The 27879-nt window shown below is 38.5% G+C and overlaps 1 long non-coding RNA gene across 1 annotated transcript in view; it reads left to right on the top strand.

Annotated features, from left to right (window-relative positions):
• LOC118019068 overlaps positions 1–27879 on the top strand; it is a 159917-nt gene that overhangs the window by 15953 nt on the left and 116085 nt on the right. The window lies entirely within an intron of this gene.

Below are 27879 nucleotides of genomic sequence, written 5' to 3'. Positions count from 1 at the left end.
GAAAGAAAGAAAGAAAGAAAGAAAGAAAGAAAGAAAGAAAGAAAGAAGAGAGAGAGAGAGAGAAAGAAAGAAAGAAAGAAAGAAAGAAAGAAAGAAAGAAAGAAAGAAAGAAAGAAAGAAAGAAAAAAGAAAGAAAGAAAAAAGAAAGAAAGAAAGAAACTTTAACTGCCAGCCAGAGCAAAATCCAATCTAGAGGAGTTAACAAAATCCAAAGTATCTACAAGTCACCTCAAATGGAATACAATTAAAAATTACAGAAAAAATGTAGCCCATAATCATGGAAAAAAGTCAATGAAAACATACAAATAGATGTCTTAGGTGTAGAAATGAGCAGAAAAGGACTTTAAAAGAATTATAATAAATATGTTAAAGAATTTATAGCAAAAGATGGACAGAATGGGTGAACAAATGAATCTCAGTAGAAACATGGAAATTACAGAAAAAGAACATAGTGGTATATTAGAACTAAACATGCTTTCTCTTGGGGAACTTTGGTTATCTGTCATGATGAAGTAACAAGTATCAGATTTAACCCCCACTTTAAAGAAGTAAGACACCAGACAAAATATGTGAATTAATGTTTTTCAGACTTTCAAGAATAGATATCACAAGACAGTGAGCACTGAAGGAAGAGAAGCAAATGAGATGAGACCATTTTCCTAGAGGACTGGCTATAGCATTTCCAGGCCATTGCCCAGGGAAAGGAACCATAAACAGATCCTGATGGTCTCCATGAACTGAGGAGACATTATTGAGAATTCAAGAGGGGAGAGACAATCAAACTATGCAGGGAAGAGTATTAGAGAGAGGGATACTACAGAGAAAGAACTTGGGAAAGCTAGAGAGTATTCCCTATGAGTCCTTGGCTGAGTACTTACCACACAAGGGTGAGGAAAGAGTCACAGGAAAAGAACTGGAGAAAAAATTCCTAGGAGTAACACAAGATGAGGTACAACACATGTCCTCAACAGACACTGGCAAACCTCATGATACATGGACCTGAGGAATGCTCAGCAGAGCATTGCTTCATTAGTAGGACAAGACTATAGACTACTCCAATCCAAGCTAACAAAGCTTAAAAGAAAGCCTTGAAAGGATCAATCTGTCCCAAAGTACCTTATCTATATTTCAGAATAAAACTTGTGTATAAAATACAAAATATCCAGTATCCAAAAAGTTAAAATTCAAAATGTGTGGCAGCCAATCAGAAATTATCAGGCATGCAAGTAAGCAGGAAAACATTATTCATAATGAGCAGATAAATTAACCAGTAGGAATGACAGTAATAATAGTATTAAAAGTCAAGGATATTTTTAAATAACTTAAACTATATTTGATGTGTCAAGAAAGTAAAGAAAGTATGCAAGAAAGTAGAGGAGGCATGACTGAGTATGTTAAGAAGAGTCACAAAAGATATTTTAAAAAAAAATTGAACTTCAAGAGATGATATCTACAGTATGTGATTAAAAATATACTGGATGTGGGGTGCCTGGGTGACTCAGTCAGTTGAGCATGGGACCCTTGATTTCAGCCCAGGTCATGATCTTGGGGTCCTGGGATCAAGACCCATGTGGGCTCCACACTCAGTGGAGAGTCTACTTTGTATTCTCTCTCTCCTTCTCTCTCTGCCCCTCCCCCTGCTTGCATAGTCTTTCTCTCTTTCTAAAATAAATTTTCTAAAAATATACTGGATGTGATTAAAAACATATTAAATACTGTATAAGAAAAGAGTGGAGGATGGGAAAGCATAGCAATTGAATAAAAATTGAAACATGGAGAGGGAAAAAGGCCAGAAACAAATGAATAAAACTTAGTTTAGAGTTTTGCTACATCAGTGAGATTTGCTACAACTTTAATGGGTCTGACATATATGTAACTGGAATCCCAAAATGGGGAGATGAGAACAACAACAACAACAAAAGTTGAAGGCATAATGGCCAAATCTCTCCAAACTCAACAAAAACTATAAACTCACAAATTCGAGAAGTGCAGTGAACCCCAAACGTGAGAAAATGACACCAAAGTAAATCACAGTCACATTGCTTAAAACTCATGACAATGAAAAAAATATGAAAATCCACCAGACATATAGCATAAAAGGGAATAAAAATAAAAATAACAGTAGACTCCTCCTAAGAATAACTGCAAGCTAGAAGACATTGGAACAATCTTCATCAACAATAACAACAAAAACTCTAGAATTCTATACCCAGAAAAAATATATTTAAAAAAGTTATACATATATATTTGATGGCTTCTTTCGTTTTGGTTAAACATTTTTAATTTCTGTAAGCATTCCGCAGAAAGAATAGTTTTGAAAAGAGACTGCTTTTTAACTTCATAGCATTTTCATCCATTTATTTTAGGTTATATGCATTGCTTTTATAGTAAAAACAACTGGCCATTCTTCTTTCTTTTCATGAAGTATTTTAAATTAAATTACAGACATTATGGCATTTCACTACTAAATACTTTAAAATGCATCTCTTAAAAACAATATCATTATCATAATTAACAAAACTAATAACAATGCCTTCATATTATGTAACAGACCATATTCATATTTTCTCAATGGTTTCAAAAAATGTGTCTTATAGTTTGTTTGTTTGTTTTTTTAAGCCAGCATTCAAATAAAAACCAGGTGTTGTTAAACAAAACAAAACAAAACAAAAAAAACCCTAAACATTTAAAAAGCCATAATTTCAATGAGTTTAGAATGGACTAAAATCCAGTCTTATGAGACCAATGGTATGGATGAGATTATGCTAAATATCAAAAGGAATCCTGCATCATTTCAAGTCAAAACAGGTTCCAGGGAGTATCGCTAAAGACAGAAAAATTCAGATTTCACTAATCCAGCACGAGAAACTCCTGTCTGTTGCAAGAAGTGGAAGAAAAAATAGAATTCCTGCAGCATAGCTGAAATGCCGCTGTGTAGAGCTGCTGGCATAGGCAGAAGTTATGCTCTACTCCTGCACTGTGACTGAGACTTTTGTAAGATTCAACAATGTACAAATCACTACAGAAATGGATTTGACCTCCTTTGCCAGATTTGCCAACAACAACACAATGGGTTCTAAACCAAGTATTTTCAATTACCATTCAAAAAAATGTTTAATTGAAATTCAAAGGGAAAGAAGAAAATCCTCCACTTTTTCTCCTATACGTGAAGTAAATACTAAAGGGAAAAAAAATGATAAGACAGAAAATCACAGTAAAGAAGGCTTTCCCATTCTTAAGTGCTGGTTTGCAACTTTGGGAGCTTCCCAGGTGAAATCTGGGAAATACCCAGAGGGCAGGGAGATACTGAAGAAAGAGCAGGCCACTCTGGATTGGTAGGTGGCAAGTTTAATAGGCAAGGAAATTGACATATGATGCCTGTCTTGGGAAGCCACAAGATGAGTAGATCTCTGTACCCATCAGCCAAATCGTAAAAGTTTATATAGCGGTCTCAACTGGTTCAGTCACATAAAATCTAGAGGTTCTCAACACCACATCGCTATCTTAAGGCTGTATCCTTGGGGCAGCTTCTGGGAGTGGGGTAAATTCCAAGGACACATTCCAAGACCAGGGGAGCAGGGAGTGAGAAGCTTCCATTACCTCCATCTGGCTCAAAGGTCCAACTGTGGTTATGTCCTTTCAATGACCTCCCCCAATATTAGGGTAAAAACCAGGGATGATCTAAAGCAAAACTGCATTACTTGACTTAGTAAAAATACTGTTTTTCCCACTTGCCCGTAGTTCCGTAAGAGTAGAAAACACATCTGCCTTTATTGCCCTAGCCTCATCACCTAAGCACAATGCCTGTACACAGTGAGAATACAATTCTGAATAAAAAAAAAAAATTGGGGCTTAATATTTTAACACAAGTAGGCAAATATAGTTTTCTACATAATAGTATAGTTTGGTGCTATGGACTGACAACTAACATATGCTAATAGAAAGAGAATTCTCAAGTAAATATTTCTTATAGAAAGGGAAATGGCACTACTTAACAAGAAATGTGTATGTGCGGCAAATCTAAAAATAAAAACCTGGTGTTTGGAAGAGAGTGTTAGGATGATTCCTTAAAGAGAAGCAAGAAAGAAACTATACTTTCCTCATCTATACTACGAAAGGAGCAAAGAGGAAAGAATTTGTATTTGTAAAGAAGAAAACACTTCTAGAAGAATCATTTAACTGAAAGCAGAATAAAGAATAGAAAAAGTTTTGTTGTATCTCTGACAATATCTATATTCATAAGAACAAGTTATACCAATTCTACACAAACTCTGCCAGAAAACAGAAGAGGAAGGAACACTTCCCAACTCATCTTGTGAGTCCCCAACTCCCCAGGCTTATACTAATATGAAAAATGGACAAAGATATTACAAGAAAAGAAGTTTACAGATCAATATACTTCATAAACATAGAGTCAAAAATACTTAGGACGCCTGGGTGGCTCAGTCGTTAAGCGTCTGCCTTCAGCTCAGGTCATGATCCCAGGATCCTGGGATCGAGTCCCACATCGGGCTCCCTGCTAGGCGGGAAGCCTGCTCCTCCCTCCCCCACTCCCCCTGCTTATGTTCCCTCTCTCGCTGTGTCTCTCTCTGTCAAATAAATAAATAAAATCTTTAAAAAAATATACTTAAATTATTAGCAGATTGAATCCATAGAATCCACCATGATCAAATGTGCTTTATTCCATGAATGTAAGTTTGGTTCAGCATCTGAAAATCAATTTAATTCACCACAGTAACAGACCAAAGGAGGAAAATCATATGACCATTTCAATAGATGCAGAAAAAAACGTGATGAATTTCAGCATTCACTAATGATATGGAAGAGATCTCAGTTACCTAAGAATTAAAGGGACTTTCTTAACCTGATGAATAGCATCTACCGGAAAAGAACAACAGCAACAACAATAACCACAACAAACAAACAAAAAGAAAACAAAAACTGAACAGATAACATCACATTGAATCATGAAATAAAGAATGTTTCTTCGGAAGACCAGGAACAAGTCAAGGAATTCTTTTCATCTCTTCTATCCAGCATTTTAAAATTGAGCACACAATTCATTCAGTTTACCAAAGAGAATGTCTGGATGACAAATATACACATGAAAAGATGCTTGACATCATTAGTCATTAGGAGAATGCAAATTAAACACCTGATGAAATACCACTACACATATATTTCAATGACTAACATAGAAATAAATCTGATTATATCATGGCCTGGTGAGGATGCAGAGCAGCTAGAACTCTCACACATTAATTGTGGAAATGGAAAGTGTACTCACTTTTGAAAACACTTCAGTAATTTCCTATACGGTAGGAAACCCATCCTTACATGCAACCATATAGTCCCTACCCTCTGGTATTTAAGAGAAAAAAATACGTCCATACAAAAATGATTGTCAACATTTATAGTAGCTTTATTATAATCACCCCGAACTGGAATTATTCCAAATGCTCATCGTCTGGTAACAGATTAGTAACTATGGTCCTTACATAAAATGGAATACTGCTCAGCTGTAAAAAGGACTCAATTACCGCTACATGCGATAACTTGGATGAATCTCAAATATATTATACTGAGAGAAAACAGACACAAAAGGCTGCATACTGTACGATTCCATTTATATGGCATTCTGGAAAAAGCAGAATCATAGGGACAGGAAACAGACCAGTTTGCCAGGAGCTAGGGGAAGGGGGAAGATACTGATTAAAAAGGATCAAGAGGGTACTTCGGCGGGTGAAGGTGATGGATATGTCCTATATCTGAATTGTGGTGTTGGGTACGGAAGTGTATGCATTTGCCAAAACTCAAAGAACTGTATGCCTAAAAAAGGTGAAGTGTACTGTATGGAAATTATACTAGTTATCTATTGTTCCCTAGCAAAGTATCCCCAAACTTAGTAGCTTACAACAATAAACACTTATTATTGCATGATTTCTGTGGGTCAGAAATCCAGGCTCACTTTTGCTGGGCACGTGTGGCTCAGTCTCTCACAAGGCTTTAGTCAAGTGGTGGGTTGGGGTTACAGTCATCTCTAGGTCCAATGGAGGTAGAATCCACTTCCAAGCCCTCTAAAGTGGGTGTTGGCAGAACTCAATTCCTCACTGCCTGTTGACCAGGGGTCCTTCTCAGCTCCTTGCCAAGTGGGTCTCTCCATAGGGTAGCTCATAGCATGACAGTTGGCTTCCCACAAAATGAACAGGCAAGCGATCAAAAGAGGGCAGTCTAAGGCAGAAGGCAATGAGTTTTTGAGTTTTTTAACCTAACCTTGGAAATGACAGCCCACCACTTTTGCTTTCTTCTGTTCATTAGAAGTGAGTCACCATATCCAGCCTGTACAAACGGGGAGGAAGTTACGCAAAGATGAGCATACCAAGGGATAGATCGTTGGGGGCTGTTTTCCAGCCTGCCCACTGCACAAATGATACCCCAGTAAGCTTGACTTCTAAAAACAAGGAGGACTAGAAATAGAACTAACAGAAAAGTATACAGTTAAGGGCAGCTAAGGCAAGGAGATAAAAGTAAACCAGAACGTGTGAACAACATAAGCCTAAAATGCACTCTTACAAATTAAGAGTGATATCTCTATCAGGAAAATCAGCTAAGAATGCAGTGGGGAGAATGCAAAGAAACAGGATTTTGTTGATTAGACACAAATTGGAGTTTAAGAGCAAGACTTGAACTAAGGAATGAAGACAGTGGTCTCAGGACTCAACCCCCAAAACCTAGTTACAAAGTTGTTGGTTAACGAATGCTAAATTGCCAAGCCCCAAATATAGGATTTTTAAAGTTTACTATGGGGTCTCAGTTCCCTCAGGTTTGGCATGCAGTGGGGAAAGGAGACAGGCAGATCATTACAGAGACCTGATTTGACAGCAATGCATGGGAAGAAACCCTGAAAGGCTTTAGATAACCACAAGTTCAATATGGGCCAATAGTGAAATTAATTTGCTTGAAAGGCCCATTCAATATTAGACTGCTTTCAAAAGCTCCCATGTCCGATCAGGGACATTCCTGTCTACCTTCACGGTAAGATCATACAAGAATTAAATGATGTGGCATACGTTTTCTCCATCAGTGAGATCAATCTTTAATATTTAAATGATATTACACAAATTTTAACAGGGAATTGACATCCAAAATGTAAGATGGGTAAAGAGATTTTAACAGACCATGTAGCTAGCATGCACACTGGGCATAAAAATATAAAAATGTATTTTTATCTATTAATATATTGTATTCATTACACTTGATATATGTGTTATAATAACATAAATTTTACTTACATAAAAATATAAAAATGTCAAATATTCTGCCCTATTGCAAAAACAAAAACAAAAAAACCACCCAGTTCTTCCCTAGGGTCATGGATAATCTTCAGGGAGAAATAAGAATTCTGGTTCATGTCATTTTGCAGATTGGGAAATGCTAAAGACTTCAGTGGAAAGCAATTATAGTAGCAAAGCTGTTCTGCTCAGCCCACTCTTTTAAAGGCTGGAATGTGCATGTAAAGTTGAAGGGGAAGTTTGTGATTTATTCCTCACATATATATGTAGGTAATTGGCAAGAGTAACTGTTTTTTTATCAGGTTTCCCTTTGTGTGAGAGTGTTTAAATATGCCATTAATTTGGATGCCTTCTAACGGGTTAACAGAGAATTTAATTTTCACGTATAGCTTCCATGAGAAATAGGCCCATTTGGCTCTGGAACGTTTTTGAGTCACTCTTTTTTTTTTTTTTTTTTAAGATTTTATTGATTTATTTGACAGAGAGAAACACAGCGAGAGAGGGAACACAAGCAGGGGGAGTGGGAGAGGGAGAAGCAGGCTCCCCGCTGAGCAGAGAGCCCAATGTGGGGCTCGATCCCAGGACCCTGGGATCATGACCTGAGCTGAAGGCAGACGCTTAACAACTGAGCCACCCAGGCGCCCCGAGTCACTCTTACTACCTTTTTTACGAATATGAAATCTGAAGGATTAGGGACCACATGTGTCTTATTTACCACTTTTAGTAGAAAGCCTGCTACATGGTAGGTATTCAATGTTTACTTCAAAACTGGGTGATAGCCTACTTACTTTTTCTATTCTCTGTGACGATATGAATTCTTGTTCATATATATGATTTTGTCTCAAGGGTTACAATGTTGGATTCCCCCTACCAAAAGTCCCAGAAAGCAAGTAATTTTCTCACATAATCATCCACAAAATGGGTAATTATCTACAAAGTCAACCCTACCTCCTCAAACAATCTGGAGACGCCTAGAGGAGTAGGAGAAACAATTATAGTGATTTTTCTGAAGACACAAAAGCTCCATTAAAAAAATGCTGAGCAAATATGCATGGAGTCAGTTACCATAAAGCAGAGCTTACTCTCAGAAAAATTAAAGATGAAATTCAATCAGATTATAACCTAGAGCCAAGAAACTATAGCTTGAAGAAAATTGAGAGAATTGACTAAGTGTTTTAGTTCAGAACATTAACAATAACAGAATTTAAAACCTTTGGTAACTATGAAAGCTATGTAAAACTATTCATAACATATCAATTAAAAGAGGAAGCATTTATTTTCAGCCAGAGTTAATTCGTATGACCACATCCGTGTGCACTATACAAGACCACATACAACCTATACCCAAACGTGACTGCTGACTCACTAGTTACCAAGTACAGAGCGAGCTGCACACAGCATTTCATTTATTCTCCTCAACAGTCCCCTGAGCAAGACGTTACAATCTCCATTTTATGTACAGGGCAACTGAGGCATGCAGAGGTGAGAGGGAATCCCCAAGATCATTCTGCTGACAAACAGCAGAACAAAGATTAAAACCACATCTGTTTCACTTCTAGGCCCAATTCTCTTTTTATTTAGCATCTCTATCTTAAATACCACTATCTAATTAATTCAATTATTTATATCAGTATTTATTTGGAAAGTGGAATTTCTTGGTCTGATTTCATTTCTACAAAATTATACTAAAGACATGTTATAAATGTAACCAAATATTTAGGTCAAATGATGCTCACCATCATATTGCTTCAAATGTAAAACAATAATAACCAACAGAAATATAAGCTCCCTAAAACTCTAAAACAGGCAAGCAGTTAAAATATTGTAAAATAAAAGAATACTGTCAAATATTAAGGACAGGGAAAGTGCTCACCAAGTATACAGTCTTAAGTGATTCCAAGCACTAAGAAGTTCACAAAGTAGTACTACAGTAAACATAACTTTAATGTGTTTTTCCTTATGCACTGCATTTATGAAATTCTGTTCAACATCTTAATTTTTTTAAATGTTGCAGTCTGATTCTAAAGTTTACCTGGTTCCAATTCTATTAGAAAATATGTACTTCTTCTTTCCCAAAAGATGATTCCTATAACAGAAGAAATATAAATATTAAAACAATTCATAGTTTCAGTGTAAAGCTAAGAAGGGGTCATCCACTGAGCAACACTGAGGAATAATCTGAAAATATAAAGGAGACTGCACTGGATTAATGACAGAAACTAGAGCAAAACAAAAACAAAAACAAAAAGCATGCAATTCCATCAGGCATAATAGGATAGCTTCTGAATTAAATGGAATTGCCTGTTAGGAGCTTGGACCCACGGTCTAGATTCATCACTGCTGGAGGGAATGAGTAAGCCAAGGAGTAGTAAGCAGGTTGTTCATTCAAGACAAGTACTCCATGTGCCTGGCTATGATGTTTCTTCTCAGTGAACACTGTGGAATTAACTCTTGAAATAATGTAAACATGTTATTTGATAGAGTTTAAGAACAGACTTTGCGGCCAGAGAGAGAATTAAGGGAGGTCCTCGGGTCACTCCAGGTTGGAGTATTTACACCATGGAAGCAGGAAAAGCTGCAAAGTTTGTGCTTTTTCCTTCCAGAGGGTCAGTTGTTAAACATTTACCAGAACACCATATATTGCTACAAGGGAGGCTGGAGAATGTTCTTTTTATTTTCTTCTTCTTTTCTTTCCTTCCTTCCTTCCCTCCCTCCCTGCTTCCTTCCTTTCTTCCCTCCTTCCTTCTTCCTTCTTTTCTCTTTTTTAGCTGAACGCATTACCAGTCCATATTCTGTTGGCAAAGAGGAGAAGGATGAAATGGTAGAACTAGCAGCAACTAATGCATGGAAAGATGTTAATTTTAGTTTTCAGAAATTAAAAACCTGATTACTAAAATAATTTCAAATCCCTACATAAAGAATGAGTTGAAGGAGGGCGCCTGGGTGGCTCAGTTGGTTGAGCGACTGCCTTCGGCTCAGGTCATGATCCTGGAGTCCCAGGATCGAGTCCCGCATCGGGCTCCCTGCTCAGCGGGGAGTCCGCTTCTCCCTCTGACCCTCCCCCATCTTGTGCTCTCTTTCATTCTCTCTCTCAAATAAATAAATAAAATCTTTAAAAAAAAAAAAAAAGAATGAGTTGAAGGAAAACTCATATTTAAGATGGAATTTGTAATCTGGAAGATATACTTATTTTTTTCCAAAGTATAGGACAGAATAAAAAATAATGTAAAACTATAAAGAAGCTTTCTTTTTATTTTTTATTAACATATAATGTATTATTTGTTTCAGGGGTATAGGTCTGTGATTCATCAGTCTTACACAATTCACAGCACTCACCATAACACATACCCTCCCCAATGTCCATCCCCCAGACATCCCATCCCTCCCACCCCCTTCACTCCAGCAACCTTCAGTTTGTTTCTTGAGATTAAGAGTCTCTTATGGTTTGTCTCCCTCTCTCGTTTCATCCTCTTTCATTTTTCCCTCCCTTCCCTTATGATCCTCTGTCTTGTTTCTCAAATTCCACGTATCAGTGAGATCATATGATAGTTGTCTTTCTCTGATTGACTTATTTCGCTTAGCATAATACCCTGTAATTCTATCCACATCATTGCAAATGGCAAAATTTCATTTTTTTGATGACTGAGTAGTATCCCATTGTGTATATATACCACATCTTCTTTTTCCATTCATCTGTCAATGGACATCTAGGCTCTTTCCATAGTTTGGCTATTATGGACATTACTGTTATAAACATTGGAGTGCATGTACCCCTTCAGATCACTACATTTATATCTCTGGGGTAAATACCCAATAGTGCAATTGCTGGGGATACAGTAACTCTATTTTCAGCTTTTTGAGGAACCTCCAAACTGTTTTCCAGAGTGGCTGCACAAGCTTGCATTCCCACCAACAGTGTAAGAGGGTTCCCCTTTCTCCGCATCCTTGACAACATCTGTCATTTCCTCACTTGCTAATTTTAGCCATTCTGACTGGTGTGAGGTGGTACCTCTTTGTGGTTTTGATTTGTATTTCCCTGATGCGGAGTGATGTTGAGCACTTTTTCATGTGTCGGTTGGCCATTTGGATGTCTTCTTTGGAAAAATGTCTGTTCATGTCTTCTGCCCATTTCTTTCTTTCTTTTTTTTTTAATCAAACACTTTAATCCTTGAAAAAGAGGCTTCTCTCTGGAAATTCAACCATAATCAACCACAAGTATAAAAAGGAAAAGAAAATATTATTATGAATTAGTGGGTTTCTAATGTCAAATTTAAGTTTTTACATCCATTATAAAATTTTTATTTTTGTTTTTGCTTATTTTTAGCCTATTAAAGACTGGAAAGTGTTTGTACATGACTTTTAAAAACCTCTTCAACACATATTTTTAAGCTTCTTCTATAGGTCAGGTTAATTTCTACAAGACTGTGAGATCCCTGATACCAGTTTATATTCTAATGGAGGAGGCTAGCCAATAACCAGAGAGAGGCAATCAGTTAAAGTAGGAAGTACTTTACATTTGATCAAAGAAGGCTGCCCACTTCTTGATTGGATTATTTGTTCTTTTGGTGTTGAGTTTGATAAGTTCTTTATAGATTTTGGATACTAGCCCTTTATCTGACATGTCATTTGCAAATATCTTCTCCCATTCTGTCGGTTGTCTTTTGGTTTTGTTGGCTGTTTCCTTTGCTGTGCAAAAGCTTTTTATCTTGATGAAGTCCTAATAGTTCATTTTTGCCTTTGTTTCCATTGCCTTTGGCGATGTATCTAGGAAGAAGTTGCTGCGGCTGAGGTCGAAGAGGTTGCTGCCTGTGTTCTCCTTTAGGATTTTGATGGATTCCTGTCTCACATTGAGGTCTTTCATCCATTTTGAGTCTATTTTTGTGTGTGGTGTAAGAGAATGGTCCCGTTTCACTCTTCTGCATGTGGCTGTCCAATTTTCCCAACACCATTTGTTGAAAAGACTGTCTTTTTGCCATTGGACATTCTTTCCTGCTTGTCGAAGATTAGTTGACCACAGAGTTGAGGGTCCATATCTGGGCTCTCTATTCTGTTCCATTGATCTATGTGTCTGTTTTTGTGCCAGTACCATGCTGTCTTGATGATGACAGATTTGTAATAGAGCTTGAAGTCTGGAATTGTGATGCCGCCAGCTTTGCTTTTCTTTTTCAACATTCCTCTGGCTATTCGGGGTCTTTTGTGGTTCCATACAAATTTTAGGATTATTTGTTCCATTTCTTTGAAAAAAGTTGATGGTATTTTGATAGGGATTGCATTGAATGTGTAGATTGCTCTAAGAAGCATACATCTTTTCACAATATTTGTTCTTCCAATCCATGAGCATGGAAATGTTTTTCCATTTCTTTGTGTCTTCCTCAATTTCTTTCATGAGTATTCTATAGTTTTCTGAGTACAGATTCTTTGCCTCTTTGGTTAGATTTATTCCTAGGTATCTTATGGTTTTGGGTGCAATTGTAAATGGGATCAACTCCTTAATTTCTCTTTCTTCTGCCATGTTATTGCTATATAGAAATGCCATTGATTTCTGTGCATTGATTTTATATCCTGCCACTTTTCTGAATTCCTGTATGAGTTCTAGCAGTTTTGGGGTGGAGTCTTTTGGGTTTTCCACATAAAATATCATATCATCGACAAAGAGTGAGAGTTTGACTTCTTCTTTGCCAATTCAGATGCCTTTTATTTCTTTTTGTTGTCTGATTGCTGAGGCTAGGACTTCTAGTACTCTGTTAAATAGCAGAGGTGATAGTGGACATCCCTGTCGTGTTCCTGACCTTAGGGGAAAAGCTCTCAGTTTTTCCCCAATGAGAATGGTATTTGCTGTGGGTTTTTCATAGATGGCTTTTTTGATACTAAGGTATCTATCCCTACCCTGTGAAGAGTTTTAATCAAGAAAGGATGCTGTTCTTTGTCAAATGCTTTTTCTGCATCTATTGAGAGGATCATATGGTTCTTGTTCTTTATTAATGTATTGTATCACACTGATTGATTTGCAGATGTTGAACCAAACTTGCAGCCCAGGAATAAATCCCACTTCGTCATGGTGAATAATCCTTTTAATATACTGTTAGATCCCATGGCTAGTATTTTGGTGAGAATTTTTGCATCTGTGTTCATCAGAGATATTGGTTTGTAATTCTTTTTTGGTGGGGTCTTTGGTTTTGGGATCAAGGTAATGCTGGCCTCATAAAATGAGTTTGGGAGTTTTCCTTCCATTTCTATTGTTTGGAACTGTTTCAGAAGAATGCGTATTAGTTCTTCTTTAAATGTTTGGTAGAATTCCCCTGGGAAGCCCTCTGGCCCTGGGCTCTTGTTTATTGGGAGATTTTTGATGACTGCTTCAATTTCCTTACTGGTTATGGGTCTGTTCAGGTTTTGTATTTCTTCCTGGTTCAGTTTTGGTAGTTTATACTCCTCTAGGAATGCATCTGCATCCATTTCTTCCAGATTGTCTACTTTGCTGGTATATAGTTGCTCATAATATATTCTTATAATTCTTTGTATTACTTTGGTGTTGGTTGTGATCTCTCCTCTTTCATTCATGATTTTATTTATTTGGGTCCTTTCTCTTTTCTTTTTGATAAGTCTGGCCAGGGCTTTATCAATCTTATTAATTCTTTCAAAGAACCAGCTCCTAGTTTCATTGATCTGTTCTACTGTTCTTTTGGTTTTTATTTCATTGGTTTCTACTCTGATCTTTATTATTTCTCTTCTCCCGCTGAGTTTAGGCTTTATTTGCTGTTCTTTCTCCAGCTCCTTTAGGTGTAGGGTTAGGTTGTGTATTTGAGACCTTTCTTGTTTCTTGAGAAAGGCTTGTATTGCTATATACTTTCCCCTTAGGACCGCCTTTGCTGCATCCCAAAGATTTTGAACAGTTGTGTTTTCATTTTCATTAGTTTCCATGATTTTTTTTTAATTCTTCTTTAATTTCCTGGTGGACCCATTCATTCTTTAGTAGGATGCTCTTTAGCCTCCATGTGTTTGAGTTCTTTCCAACTTTCCTCTTGTGATTAAGTTCTAGGTTCAAAGCATCGTGGTCCAAAAATATGCAGGGAATGATCCCAATCTTTTGGTACTGGTTGAGACCTGATTTGTGACCCAGGATGTGATCTATTCTGGAGAATGTTCCATGTACACTAGAGAAGAATATGTATTTTGTTGCTTTGGGATGGAATGTTCTGAATATATCTGTGGAGTCCATCTGGTCCAGTGTGTGTCATTTAAAGCCTTTATTTCCTTGTTGATCTTTTGCTTAGATGATCTGTCCATTTCAGTGAGGGGGTTGTTAAAGTGCCCTACTATTATTTTATTATTGTCAATGTGTTTCTTTGGTTTTGTTATTAATTGGCTTATATAATTGGTTGCTCCCATGTTAGGTGCATAGATACTTAAAATTGTTAGATCTTCTTGTTGGATAGACCCTTTAAGTAGGATACAGTGTCCTTCCTCATCTCTTATTATAGTGTTTGGCTTAAAATCTAATTTGTCTGATATAAGGACTGCCACCCCAGCTTTCTTTTGATGTCCATTAGCATGGTAAATGGTTTTCCACCCCCTTACTTTCAATCTGGAGGTGTCTTTGGGTCTAAAAGGAGTCTCTTGCAGAGAGCATATTGATGAGTCTTGTTTTTTTTCATCCAATCTGATACCCTGTGTCTTTGGATTGGGGCATTTAGCCCATTTACATTCAGGGTAACTATTGAAAGATATGAATTTAGTGCCATTGTATTGCCTGTAAGGTGACTATTACTGTATATTGTCTCTGTCCCTTTCTGGTCTATGTTACTTTTAGGCTCTCTCTTTGCTTAAAGGACCTTAATATTTCTTGTAGGGCTAGTTTGGTGTTCACAAACTCTTTCAGTTTTTGTTTGTCCTGGAAGCTTTTTATTTCTCCTTCTATTTTCACTGACAGCCTAGTTGGATATAGTATTCTCGGCTGCATATTTTTCTCATTTAGTGCCCTGAATATATCATGACAGTCCTTTCTGGCCTGCCAGGTCTCTGTGGATAGGTCTGCTGCCAATCTAATATTTCTAACATTGTCGGGTACAGACCTTTTGTCCCGAGCTGCTTTCAGGATTTTCTGCTTGTCTCTGAGACTCGTAAGTTTTACTATTAGATGTCGTGGTGTTGACCTATTGATTTTGAGGGGGGTTTTCTGTGCCTCTTGGATTTTGATGCTTGTTTCCTTCCCCAAATTAAGGAAGTTCTCAGCTATAATTTGCTCCAATATACCTTCTGCCCCCCTCTTTCTTCTTCTTCTGGGATCCTAATTATTCTAATGTTGTTTCCTCTTATGGTCTCACTTATCTCTCCAATTCTCCCCTCATGATCCAGTAGTTGTTTATCTCTCTTATTCTCCATCATTTGGTCTTCTATATCACTAATTCTCTCTTCTGCCTCATTTATCCTAGCAGTTAGAGCCTCCATTTTTTATTGCACCTCATTAATAATCTTTTTTATGTTGACTTGGTTAGATTTTAGTTCTTTTATTTCTCCAGAAAGGGATTCTCTGGTATCTTCTATGCTTTTTTCAAGCCCAGCTAGTACCTTTATAATAATCATTCTGAACTCCAGTTCTGACATCTTACTAATGTCCATATTGATTAGGTTCCTGGCAGTCGGTACTGCCTCTTGTTCTTTTTTTTTTTTGTGGTGAGTTTTTCCATTTTGTCATTTTGTCCAAAGAAGAACAGATGAATGAGAGAACAAAATGCTAAAAGGGTAACAACAGCCCCAGAAAAATATACACTAAACAAATCAGAAGAGACTCAAAAACCAGGGGGTGGGAGGAAAAGAAAGTAAAAAAAAAAAAAGAAAAAAGAAAAAAGAATATGATCAGGCTTGTGAATAAAACAGAGCCACACACTAGATTTTGGGTGTATTTTGGTCTGTCAGAAGAAACTGCCTCCCAAACTTTTAAAGAGAGAAAAACTTATATAAATATACAAAAATAAAAGTAAATACGATGAAGGGATGGAATATGATTGTAAAGATGAAAATTTAAAAAGAGTTTTAAAACGGAATTGATAAGAAGTTGATTGAAAAAAGAAAGAAAAAAATTAAAAAAAAAAAAAAAGAAGAGAATGTGATCAGGCAGGAGACTAGAACAAAGCCATATACTAGATTTAGGGTATTTTTGGTCTGTTAGAAGAAGCTGTATCCCAAAATTTTAAAGAAAGAAAATATATATATATATATATATATATATATATATACACGCAAAAAAATAAGGTTAAATACAAAGAAGGGACAGACTATGACTGTAAAAACGAAAATTAAAAAAGATTTAGAAAGGAATTAGTAAAATAAGATATTGGTTGAAAAAGAAGAAAAACTTTAAAAAATAGAAAAAAAAATAAAGAAAATTAAAAAAAAATATAACTTTGAAAGACTAAAGAATCATGGGAAAAAAGCCATGAATTCTATGCGCATTATTGCCCTAGCGCTGGAGTTCTGCCGTTCTCATTGATCCGTAAACTTGGTCTTGGCTGGCTGTTCTTGCTGATCTTCTGGGGGAGGGGCCTGTTGCCGTGGTTCCCAAATGTCTTTGCCAGAGGCAGAATTGCCCCACCCTTGGCGGGTCCAGGCTAAGTAATCTGCTCGGGTTTGCTCTCGGGAGCTTTTGTTCCCTCAAGCTTTCCGTTCAGCTTTGGAGGATGAGAGTGAAAATGGAAGCCTCCCAATCTCCGCCCCGGAGGAGCCGAGGACTCGGGGCCCCATTCCTCAGTGCGCTCCCAGAGAAAAGCCATCAGTCACTCCCATCTCCCCGGTCTCCGGCCGCACTCTGTGCTCACGCGGCCTGTGACCGAGCGTTTCTATCTCTGGCACACGACCCTGTGTGGAGTCTCCAAACCCAGCAGATCCCTGCGGTGCGTACCCGCACTGCTCCTCCCGGGGGAGGAAGGGGAGTCTCCCCGGATCTGCCACTTGTTGGGTCCCTGCTGGAGGAGCAGTGGCCCGACTGTGTCGCAGATCAGGGTTTATGGCAAGCCCGAGCTGAGAGCCCACGCCTCGGCTCCGTCTCTGCAGCTGGTTTCTCTGCTCCGATACCTGGGAGCTCTGCTGCACTCAGGTACCCCTGGTCTTTCTGTGACCCCGAGGGTCCTGAGACCACACTGTCTCAGAGGGTTCCACCCCCCGCTTAGCCACCAGAGTGACGTCCCTCAGCGGAGCAGGCTTTTAGAAGTTCCAATTTTGTGCTCCGTGGCTCTATCACTTGCCAGAAGCGGCCGACGGAGGCCCCTCCCCCGCCGTCTATCCTCCCGAATATCACCTCGGATTCACTTCTCTGCACGTCCTACATTCCAGAATGTGGTCGCTTTTCTGTTCAGAGAGTTGTTGCTATTCTTTTCTTCGATCTCCTGTTGAGTTCGTGGGTATTCAGAATGGTTTGATCCTTATCTAGCTGAATTCCTGGGACCAGATGAAATCCAGATCTCCTACACCTCTGCCATCTTGCTCCACCCCCTTCTTTTTATTTTTTTTAAATAAAGAAGCTTTAAAAGACATGGAGGGAAGATTGGAAGGATACAATATGTATCTAATAGAAATTTCACAAGCAGTTCAAGTATCCTACAAATGGAGAATAGAAATAATGGAAGAGAAAACATAAAATTCTTAATATAGAAGGGTGCCTGGGTGGCTCAGTTGGTTAAGCGACTGCCTTAGGCTCAGGTCATGATCCTGGAGTCCCTGGATCGAGTCCCGCATCAGGCTCCCTGCTCGGCGGGGAGTCTGCTTCTCCCTCTGGCCCTCCCCCCTCTCATGTGCTCTCTCTCATTCTCTCTCTCTCAAATAAATAAATAAAATCTTTAAAAAAAAAAATTCTTAATATAGAAAATGTTTCCTTAGAGACAAGTCTAGGATAGGTCTTCATGTAATCTGGGACATCAAAGAAAAAAAATTTTTAATTATATTTGGGATAAAAAATAAGTTACTTACCTTAGATTGAAAAGCAGATGGTAAATACTGAACATTTGCTAAGAGTGGAAAATGGACATGCTTTTAACTATGGATGGAAGTGCAAACTGGGGGCAATTCGACAGTTTCTACAAAACTGTTAAATGTGCATATCCCTTAGAGTGATCAATTGATTATCCTGGTATCTAGCCTCCATAAATACTGGCACCAATGTGCAAGGACATATGCTGAACCATGTATGGTAGCGAAAACTAGAGTCAACCTAGAGGTTTACCACTTAAGAATAGTTAAATGCATTTTCATATTTTCAAATTATGGGAAACCATATAGGCAATTAAAAGAATACATTATATGTCAGTATACTGGTATGGAAGGATTCTGCTACCTATACTGTTAAGTGAGGAGCACACTGCAGAACAATGGATAGAATTTGTGTATCAGAGCAAGTACAAAGGATACAAAGAAGGGGCGCCTGGGTGGCTCAGTCGTTAAGTGTCTGCCTTCGGCTCAGGTCATGATCCCATGGTCTTGGGATCAAGCCCTGCATTGGGCTCTCTGCTCGGCCGGGAGCCTGCTTCTCCCTCTCCCACTCCCCCTGCTTGTGTTCCTGCTCTTGCTGTGTCTCTCTCTGTCAAAAAAATAAAATCTTTAAAAAAAAAAAAAAGGATACAAAGAAATTGTTAATAACAATTAATCTTAGAATTAGTGAAAGATGAGAACTTCCCCTCCTTATTTTATACTTTTTTTTTGTATTTCATTTTCTCACAAGGAGCAAGCCCTTCTAATTTTTTGAAAGATATACTAGAATACATTCATGAGCAAAGACCAGGTTTCCAAACATAAGAACAGTCCAAACATGCAGGGAAAAATATATATAAGGAAGAACTTCTACCCTTATGAATTATAATTCTCATATTTAGGCAGAAATCATGATATTTAATTAATGCGACTATATAAAAAGTAAAACAAAATTTCAAAAACAGCTCTCCCATTAAAAAAGAAGAAAAAAAAGTAAAGTGTATGGAAAACAAATAAAAGAAAGATAAAAGACAAAAAGAAATTGAAAGGACAAAAACGTGTAACATATACAATAAAGTATTAATTATATTTACATATAGTATTTTAAAACGCAAAGTCGGAGAAAAAGAGTTTAAATAGCTTGTCTAAAATTCTATAGCTAAGAAAGCAAAGGTATGACAAGGCGGGAATTTGACTCAGGCAGCATCAGTGTGGGTACTGATACATCTGTCTGTATCTATCCATACATCATAATTATTTTAATCAATCCATTATTGTCAGATACTTAAGTGGTATTCACAGATTCACAACTGTCGTTACTATAAGACTGTTTTGAATACTTTTCTGATTATTTTTGAGAAAATTTCTGCAAATGAGACTAACAGGTCAAAGGACAGGCACATTTTGAAGGCATTTACATCATTGTACAGATTTCTATTCAAAAATTCTGCACTGACTTAAATATCTATCCATCCAAGAGGGCTTCTTATGTCCTGCCCCTCGCCTGCGTCCTGCCCCCTGGTTAGTACTTGCCAGTTATCCTTGGACAGCAGGATGGTCAACTTTGTGTGCCCACACTGATGCCACCTAAGTCAAATTTCAGCCTTGTCTGAATTCACTGCAAGATGTATGAAGTGTCTAATCCAGAAGGGCAGCATTGTGTAGCGATTGCAAGCACCCACCCTGCAGCCAGAGAGCCTGAGTGAATCCTGAGTCTGCCACTTCTAGCTGTGTGAACTTAGGCAAGTTATGTACGTTCCCTTAGTGGAAGATAGCGCTGTCAAGACAATGCACGGGGGTACGGAGAATAGAGAGTCATGGGCAGGAACTGGTATTTTAGTAAGAGTGTGTTCTGGCAGGCCTCTCTAAGGGCTTAAGAAGAAAACTCTAGGGGTGCCTGGGTGGCTCAGTCAGTTGAGCGTCTGCCTTCGGCTCAGGTCATGATCCCAGGATCCTGGGATGGAGCCCCGATCGGGCTCCCTGCTCAGCGGGGAGCCTGCTTCTCCCTCTCCCTCTGCCTGCCACTTCCCCTGCTTGTACTCTCACTCTCTCTCACAAATAAATACATAAAATCTTCAAAAAAAAAAGATAAAAGAAAACTCTAAGAAGTGAGGGAGTGGGTATCTAGCAACCCAAATGTCTGAGGAACAGAACTGCAAGCAGAGGGAATTGCAAATGCAAAGCTTAAGGTTGGGAGCCCGTGGAATATTCTGGGAGGAACAGGAAGCCAGGGTGGCTATAGCAGAGTGAATTACACCCAGCTGTTCCTAGCAGAATTCATGGAAGCCAGTTTTCTCTTCACACTTATTTAGATTTTTGCAATCAGCATGAAGTACTTTTACAATGGGAAACAGCAAAAGTATTTCCATTTGGAGAAAAGAGAATAACAAGTTGCTCCCTTTTTGATTACTCTCTCCAGTGAATAGTATCAGTGTTCAGTTTCTTAAAAATATATGCTCGTACTTCCTAAGCAAAATTCAAAGCCAATTGCTTATGCAGGCTCTCTTGAGAGGGTTTAGCATGAGGAATCTATGCTCATGAGTCTATGATTCTGTTTGGGACAGTGCTTTTTTTTTTTTTTTTTTTCTTTTTTAAGATTTTATTCGTTTGTTTGAGACAGAGACACAGAGAGAGAGAGAGAGCGAGGGAGAGAGCATGAGCTGAGGGAGAGGCAGAGGGAGAGGGAGAAGCGCCACCCCCCCCCCCCCCCCCCCCAGCTGAGCAGGGAGCCGGATGCAGGGCTCGTTCCCAGGACCCTGGGACCATGACCTGAGCTGAAGGCAGATACCCAACCACCTGAGCCACCCAGGTGCCCTGGGACAGTGCTGTTTTAATACTTCACTTTTTACCTTGCCTCTCCCCTCTAACCATGTTTGATTAGAAAGCATTTTTAACTTTAAATGAATTTATTTTTAAATTGGCTTTTCCTTCATGTGCCAAAAATAGTGAGCATATATTTTAAAAGTAGAAAATGAATTTGATAAAATATTTTGCTCGGCTAGAAATGTTTTCAGTAGTTCATTAACTGCAAAATAATTCCCTACTGAATGCCAGAGATCCTGTGTAAGATGTTGCCTGGGGCTCAATAATATGTGCTCACCTTTTAATCACACTGACAGAGGGGAAATAGAAAGCGAGTTCCCCACTATTCAACACGCAGTCTTTATTTTAATGCAGAGGACCTGAAGTGTGAATAGTACAAAGTATCAGATAATTCAAAAAGCATTTATGATTTTGTTGGGGGGTGAGTATAGCTTTTCCATAGGGGTATTTCCAAAAATCTTAGAGTTCACTCCCATTCAAATAACAAAACCGTGTTCGAGAAACCTGATGGAAGTCCGCAGTCCCTCTCATTTCTGTTGTCGCTTTCTGCTTGATCTTCAAGCTAGTGATTGACAGCATCCCTTCCTTCTCAGACTACATATTCATGATTTCAAGAACCGTGTCTTCAAAAAAAATTTACAGCTTTCTTTGGCTCCAACTCGGCAGCCACAGTAGGTCACAACGTTACCCACACGACAGGGACACCAGACATTGTTTCGTGTACTGTCTTACCAGTCCCTGACTTCACAGCGGCCGGATAGGCAGGTCGAGGGCAGAAAAATAGTGTCGTGTTTACATTTTTATCCAGAGCACCCGGAACAGTGCTTGGCAGGTAATAAATGTCTAGTATTTGTTTGTTGAAATTAAAAGACAATTCTGAACCACAGTGACTTCATACTTCACGGTGTAAAGAAAGAGAACTTTGCAATTTCATTTCAATAGCAATTTTCTTCCTACTCTATTTCTGATTTTCCAACAGGCCAGGTAAGAAGGTCAGCAAGGATCCAGTATAATTGCAGAAATGCGTTTCTTTTATTAGTGAGTACCACTCCGGTGTGAATTTGTATTTTTGGTTTTATGTCCTTAATGTAGAAAAATGTGGTTTTTTGTTTTTTTTTTTTAAGATGAGGCCAAAAGTAATTACAGTGAAAAATCATTAATTATTCTGAACTGATACGGGTGTTGTTCACTGTTTGGCTTTGACACTATTATGTAAGCCTGAAGTATTAGGTTTTTGTTTTGCTTGAGAAAAAAATGTAGAGGAAAGTACCAAAGATTTAGCAGGATTAAGAGGATTATTCATTCTGTATGCCCTTTCTATCCTCAAACCCACCTCCAGTTCTGTGGTGATGAATAATCCTCCTAGGAAAGCAACAAAAAACAGAGAGGGAAATATTTAAAGCACGTTTTCAGCACTGCCATTAACAATATATCTCGCCAAGCATTGCGGGGAATATGCTTCTTGCCATTTCCTTCTCTCTTCCTACTTAGAGTCCATTAAACCTCCTCAGTGTGGCTGTTGGGTGCACTCCAATGGCAACCTGCCGAGTCACCTCCATGTATTTATTTATTTATTCTTATTTATTTATTTTTTTACAGAAACAGTTTTTAGTTTTTAAAGAACTTGTAAACCAAAAAGCTCCCATTTCAAAATAAAAACAAAATCCATGTATTTATTTTTACTCCTTGAAATCCTCACCCCTGCAAAAAGTTATAAGGTAGAGGTAAAGACAATTATCCACAGCTTTAGCTACATTGTCAAGATTTTTGGTTCTTCCAATACATTCTGCAAACACAGGGTCGCTAGTCACTACTAGTAAGTGCTATTCCTCTTTTCATGATGCAATAATTTTCTGCCTTTCTTTAGTGGGTCTTTGCTTTTTAACATGTCTCAAACAATGGTTTCTGAATTTTATTGCAGTGATTGGAAGATGTTATAGTCCCTGTTCTTTCATCAGGAATTTCCATTCTGTGTATGAACAAAAAAAACATCACCTCCACCCATGCAGAAGTCATAAGCCTCCTCACACTTCTCGTCTTGCACACACTGGTGACTCTCCCTTTGCACCACTGCCTTCCGTATCAGATAGGCTGCACGCTGACATCCAATAAAACAGCAGTTGAAGTCTTTGTGGGGTTTTTTTGGTTTTTTTTGTTTTTGTTTTTGTTTTTGTTTTTGTTTTAGATCCAGAACCTCATTCATCACCTGCAGCAATTTAAAGTTTTAAAATGATACTATATTACAGTCTTTAGGAATGTTATATTTATGACACATTGGTGTCACTTCAATGTAGCTTTGTGGGTGGGTGCATCTTAGTAGGAGCTGAGGCAGAAGAGAAAGTTCATTAAATAATCATTTCGTACTTTATAATATATGCTCCTAATAAATGCCCTGAAAGATTTAAAATATTCCAGGGAGGATATATTCATAGAGGCAGTTTGAAATATGATTTGAGCAATTATAAAAATATATTTATCAAAGGCAGACAACCAATCAGTGTATTTCAAGGGAAACTACTTTAAACTTTGTCTTTACTCCTTGCTCAGTGTTATAGCCAAAGTTCTAACATTTCATTTCTACTGCAAACTTAAGCACCATTTACTTTGCCTCTACTATAGTCTGCTTAAAATATACATATATATTTATTTTATATATATATTTAAATATATGTGTATATTTATTAAAAATATATATCAAGTTTATGGCAAACAGGTGAAAATTAAACTGAAAAATGTATTCAATAATGGAATAGTTAAATGCAACAAATTATTAACTGGGTTATCTTTTCAAATTGATTAATTAGACAGCATCACATAATAACGATTAATCTACTTTCAAACACTTATGTCTAGTTTGTCTTTCCTTTCTCATCAAGAAAATTAATATGCATGTTAAAGAGTGTTTGATAAGGTAGTATGTTAAACATTTTATTAGTGTTATTAGCAAAAACCTGGTATTTAAAGCTACCAGACCCTAGATCTAACACAAAGGTGTAAGTCTCCTTGATACTGTTTTTACTTTGGAAAGGATCTCTCATGTGCCCTCTTACGTAACAAATATGAGACAGTGACTACCCATTGCTTTGGAGAAAGCTTTTAACAGGTTTTTTGTGTTTTTGTTTTTTAACAGAGATTGCTTCACCGCAAATTTTCTTGGTATGTAGAATTCAATTTTCTGGGCATAATGCAAGGCAATTAGCACAAGGCATGAAGACTTAATTGGGAAGAAAATAATTAGGATCCTAACTTCTTCCTTTATAGAGAGAGGAGCCCAGACAGATGATCTTACCCAGTTCCAAACTCACAGATGATCTTACCCGGTTCCAAACTCACCGTGAAAAATGGTTGTGTGAGTGTTGTGTGTGTATGTGCTTGCATGTGTGTGCACACGTGTCTGTGTGTGTGCGTGTCTGTGCATGTGAACTGAGACAGCTGTGTCATGATAGAAGGCACAGAGGCTCACGAAGTCTCTTGAGCAACCATCATCGGGTAGTCTCCCATCTTGGTGGTCTCCCAGCCTCAAGGGAATGTGTGTGGGTTACAGTTCTTGCACCTGGCAAGACCAGCCAGGACAAACCCACAGTTCAGCATTAATGGCAGCCCCTGAAGAATTAAACAAAAGCATTTCTTTGGATTGTTTGATTTTCACTGGCTTCACCAGGGCCTCTGTCTCATTTCTCAGCATGAGCAGTGTGGCAGCACGTTTTGGAACAGCCAGTATCTGGTGGTGATTATGGATTCCTCAGGCTCTAAACTGGTACATCTATGAGGTGGCTTTAGGAAAGAAATGAGAGCAAATAGACCATGGGGAGCACAGTTGCCTTAAATCAAGGGCAAGCCCTGGTGAGAGATACAGATTAAGTTGTCAGCAACCAATGACTCTGGAACCTGGAGGAGTGAGTGTCTCTGTACTGGACAGGGGATCCAGGCAGGCCAGCACAACACCCCCTATGATCCTCCTCCTGCTATGCTCTTACACAGCTCACTCCCTTCTAAAGTAACGTTTGGCCAAGCACTAGTTTGTCTTGTTAATTAAGGAAATGTACAAGAAGAGAGTTAGTTGGATGAACTACGTTTTCTGCCTTGGCAGCCACAGTTGAACCTATGATCTTTCCAGCAGGGGCGCCATGATGACACTTTGGATCCAGTGGTCAGTGTCAACTTGGATTTATGCCCAATGGTTCCGTCATTCCCTTTTGTCCAGTATAAGCTTACCTGAGCAAGTAACCATAATTTCCTTCAGGGAAGGTCTGGGGGAATCATTAACATACATACATACTGTGGTATACCAGGATCTTTCCTCATGAGGCCTCATATTCTCCAGTCAACGTGTTCCAGATCTGAGAACTAAACAAAGAACATAAGCTTTTATCGGGATGATTGCCTTCTGCCTCCTGGTTATACATTCTAACTCATTTTTTTAATTTAAATTCAATTAGCCAACCTATAGTACATCATTAGTTTCAGATGTAGAGTTCAATAATCCATCAGTTGCGTAAAACACCCAGTGCTCATCAGATCACGTGCCTAATTCATTTGATGGTGTAAATTAAGCAACACTCTTAGTGACTGTCCATACATTTTGTCTCTATGAAAACTGTCTATAACCATCTTCCTAGCACCGTGTAGACCAGGACCCTGGGCTGACATTCCAGTCTGGCCACATGTTAACGTAGTTGTACCCACATTGCTTCTGGTAGTTGATGCTGCCTTCTCTTATTTTGGGTTCCCATCATACCCACTGCTACTATGGAACCCAGTTCTGTAACAGTGTCTCTTAACCTTAGCGCTGGGCTACCACTGAGCTTCGCAATGATGCTAGTACCATTCTAATCAGCATACTCTCCAGCACTTTGGTAAATGGCATGTCCTTCAGGCTCTCCATGGATCGCAGTCAGCTGGTGTGTTTTCTGGGCTTATAGAGTTTTTATTTAGAATGCCTGTTTCTTTTGTCATTTCGATCTCTTCCTCTACTACCTGACAAGGGCATTTCTATTTATTATAATATAGGCCATCACTTTCCCCAACTTCCAAGAGCCCTCCTTACAGCATAGCACTAGGGGTCTTGTGGCTTTAAATTCTTATCTTGGGAGAGTATTGCTATATCAGTAAACTTTCCCTTAATCAAACTTAATATCCCGCCCTCTTTGATCCAGCAATGTTGAGATCCAGTTCCATATGTTCTGTCACAACTGTTGCCTGTACATGCTGCTGGATGCTGCAGTCCCATCAGCATCTAGCCCCTTTCCTCCATTAGCAGGCTCAGAACAACTCTTCTGTTGTCTTGTGAGACAGACGTCTCTGTATCATGCTCAAGCAAGGGAGTTTGCTAGACTTTGTCAGGGAGGAGTTTTCCATTTCCAAAAGTCCAGAGAAGTGTTCTGAGTTCCAAGGTACTAAGAGCATCGTATCAGATATCTCCATCCAAGTTTCAGGGTCCTATTCCTTCTAAGTCCCTGACTTTGCAGGAAACTTCCTCTGATTGAGAATTCTACCTTCTCTGGAGTTCTGCTACCTTTCTGATCAAGTCTTGGGTCTCATCCTCATCCTCTGCCCTTCACTGCCAGAGATGAGCATCTTCATATATGTTGCCAAGGAAACCAAGGGAATTAATGGTCACATTTTACCTTCAATTACTTTAATTTACTTATCAATTTACGTATTAATCACTTTCAGCCTGTTTTTATCTGACACATCAATATTACCCAGAAATAGCCATTTGATCTGATGGTCTTTAGAATTATTAATTTCCTTCTACCTCTTAAACACTTGAGATATTGCAAGCATTAATGAATTCCTTTCTACCCAGTTCACCACCTGCAAAATTCTTCACAGTTACACCCCCACCACATGCTAGGAGCTATATTCCCTGCCAGTTGGCCAACAGATGCTACAGTTCTAAAACCCCATTTTAGAGCCTGCTTTCTAGGTCACTTCCAGTACTAAGTCTTCTAGGTTAAGTTTATCATCTATAAAAACTGAGAAGGAGATAGGGATGCAAGGGACCATATAGAGGAAAGGGCATTTGGGAACCACACCCAGAAGGAAGTGAAGAGAGCAGGACTGGCAGAAGGAAAAGTTGAAGTTCAATGTAGTTGGAGCAGAGGCCTCAGACCCTCAGACAAGTCCACAGAGAGCTCAGGAGTTGAGATAATACCTCAGAGGTTTCTCAAATTGAGGCACAGAGGCCAGGTCTTCTTCTCCCTCCATCAACTAGACATTGCATGAAGTCTGCTTCAAAGGAAGGGGTGTGCCTTTAACTGAGGGCAACTGAAGGGGTAACTGTGAGCAGCCTGCCAGCCCGAGATCTGAGCACCTCCACCCCGGAGGGAGTGTTTCTAGGTGAAGCTGCAAAGCATGTGCTACACAAGGTTCCTTGAACCATCAAAGTTAAAGGGAAAGAGAAAGCAAATATCCAGATAAAATTCTAGGGAAAATATTACAATGCACATTTTCTGAACAAAGGAAGCGAAGAGAGGAAAGGAGAGCAAGAAAGAGAGGACGAGTTAACATCTTTCTATACCTATTCTCGCAAGACGTTGTGCCTTACTCATAATATATATGCTGCATGCATAAATGAATGAAAAATGAGGCTACCTTTTCCATTCTATAAAAATATTGCATGCATATATTGTTCAGATTATAAACATCTTCAAGAAATTCTGCTCACTCATACTTATTATTCGTGAAGATAGAATCTCTGATTGGTTCCTTGTAACCTTTGCTGAATATTATCTCATAGCAACAGTTAATTTGCGTAGGCACAGTCAATGTTTGGCAGGAATTTACTTCCCTTAACCACTGCCAT

This window comes from Mirounga leonina, unplaced genomic scaffold, assembly GCF_011800145.1.
Source record: "Mirounga leonina isolate KUSES-001 unplaced genomic scaffold, KU_Mleo_1.0 Mir_173, whole genome shotgun sequence".
Lineage (NCBI taxonomy): Eukaryota > Metazoa > Chordata > Mammalia > Carnivora > Phocidae > Mirounga > Mirounga leonina.
This window is presented reverse-complemented; position numbering and strand designations above follow the sequence as displayed.